Source organism: Rattus norvegicus, chromosome 5 (genome assembly GCF_036323735.1).
Source record: "Rattus norvegicus strain BN/NHsdMcwi chromosome 5, GRCr8, whole genome shotgun sequence".
In the NCBI taxonomy this organism is placed as follows: domain Eukaryota; kingdom Metazoa; phylum Chordata; class Mammalia; order Rodentia; family Muridae; genus Rattus; species Rattus norvegicus.
Window position 1 is genome coordinate 40,348,203 of NC_086023.1, and position 2,364 is coordinate 40,350,566.

General features: G+C 42.1%; 1 pseudogene; it reads right to left on the bottom strand.

Moving 5' to 3' along the window:
* Positions 1-273: 273 nt before the first annotated feature.
* On the bottom strand, positions 274-1,561 carry Wee2-ps1 (WEE2 oocyte meiosis inhibiting kinase, pseudogene 1; annotated as a pseudogene).
* Between the last annotated feature and the right edge of the window lie 803 nt (positions 1,562-2,364).

A 2,364-nucleotide genomic window follows, 5' to 3' on the forward strand; every position in this document is an offset into this window, starting at 1 on the left:
ACTAGACATATTACAACAGGGTCGAGAGGTGCTTAGCAATTATTGTACGTGAGGCAATTGCTCGAAGCTTTGTGGTTTTGTCAAGAGAAGCTGAATCAGGACTGCTTTTGAAATATTTGGACATCCAATCTGGTCATTTCTCCATCCTACAAGACGTTTCTGAAAGTTGTGTGATAAAATGCCTGCCCAGTGAGAGATGAGTTCTTCAAAGGAAGATTGCCCACTGGGAAAGCTTGAGCACTTTCTACACTTTCTCCTACCAGATGTCTTGTGTTATTTCACTCTGTGTAGGCTCCCAAGGGTCCAGGACCACTGTGGTGGATGTCTCTCTGAAGGGCCTGCTGACCTTCTCTCAGTGCACCTGAGTAGACAATAAAAGTATTCTGGGAGCTTCTGAGGAATGTCAGTTAAGTCACTTTTGTGGATATGGTGTCACATGTTACCATTAGTGGGCAATGACTCTCTTCCTCAAGACATTTCAGTTGTTAGCTACAAGCAAAATATGCTTTGGGAAGGTGTTGGCTGTTCTCTTCCACGATCTCATTAACCTGGAAGCACAGGAAATACCTTTCTTCTACTCTGGGTTTGCTGTTAATGTCACATGACCCAGGTCACCACTATTATATATCACATCAGCAGAAAGAAGCCAATCAGCTAGCTTTATTTTCAACATCCCGGGCCTCCAGGAGGGTCACTTTGCATCTTATGACAAAGATGTTACTGGGCTTGATGTCTAGGTAGACAGAGTTGTGGAAGATCTTAAGCCTCGAGAGAATCTGCAGAAGAATGCCTTAGAGTTTGGGTTCTTGGAAGTGGTTACCAGGTATAGCATTACTTTTTCAAACATAGCAGTTTACAAGCTCCCACCATTAGTTTGTTCATTTGGAGTGATCACATGATCATCTTCTCCATCAGAAGAATAGTAATGTACCACATGGGGGTGATGGCTAATTACCATACGAGCATTAATGTTGTACAAATCCAATTTCTGATTTGATAAGCCTGAAAAGGGTTTTGTAGAGCATTTTATTGAATAAATGCATCCATCCAGTCTCATAATGCACTTGGAGACTGTATCAAATTCTCTAGCTCCAGTTCTATTCCCAAGAATGCTTTTTCACAGCAGGAAGCCATGTTAGTTTCCTGTAGAAACTAGCACATTCTGATTTGCCTTCCTCTTCTACAATTTCCTTGGGATAGCTTCTGGTTTCCCTCTTGCTCTTTCCTTGAAGGAATAATTTCTCTATAGGACTCTGGAGTGAATAATTGGTATTGACTAAAGACAAAGAGGTCTTCATATCGATGTTTATAGCTTTGGACAGAAAACTTTTCTTAAGAAATCTCTGGTTGCCTCAGCAAACTTTTGGGAGTGGAGAAGTTGTCATTGGACCCCCAGTTTGCTCTTGCTATGTAGTACTGGTGTCTCCAGACATTTGGGAGAGTCTGAAACTGGAATCAGAAGCACAGCATGTGGACTTCCCTTGTCTCTATTCTGAGAGGCAACAAGTTCATCTCTGAGCAGAGTCTCAGGATGCCCTAAGTCCTCATCCTCATTCCTCATGTATCTTTGCCTTAAGATCTCTCTGCTGTCTTCTCCCCTTTAAGTTGTCTCTTCTTCATCAAAGAAGAAGTTTAATTTTGTATTTAGTCCCTGGTTTGCACCCTCATCTCAGTGAAGGACCTTACAATGTGGACAAGGAGATCTCTGAGAAGGGAACACTGAATCCTCAAAGGTAAGGAGATAAAAGCAGTCAGGTGAACAAACAAACCTCAGCTTCTCTTACAACTTTAGCCCACCCTTCCTTCTACCAATCAACACTCCTTAATCTGAATCCTAAAGAGCTGTACCAACAGCCAGGGTGACTCACACTCTCAAGGATTCTCCATAATCCACACCTTACACTAAACAATGTTTGCAATGAAGGGATGAAGGATATAACGATGCTTCTTAAAAATCGATATGGAATGCATCTTCAGTAGACAAGAACCTGGTATTACTGATGGCATTCTAGTTGCCTGGAGGTCAGTGATATGGAATGGTTGTGTGTCTATCTCATGCTTTTAACACCATCTAAATGTTTCCTTTAAGAAGCTTCCTTAAAGGAGCATTCCCAAGTCACTGTGCATTAGCTTTCTTTCCAGCAAGTGAAGTTCTGGGAAGCTGTTTAGAGCCCTGAACATGAAATTCTCTGAGAAGCCCATCCTGAAACGCTCGTGGTTCTGTCCATAATAAACATTTGCTTTCATTTTAGATGTCAATAGGTACTTATTTTCCAGGCAGGGCTTCCTTGCTGGCTCTAGGATGTTTGATTGCTGTGCTGGATAATATGAAGGCTTTAAAGCCCACAGCAGCTGGAGGTCCAA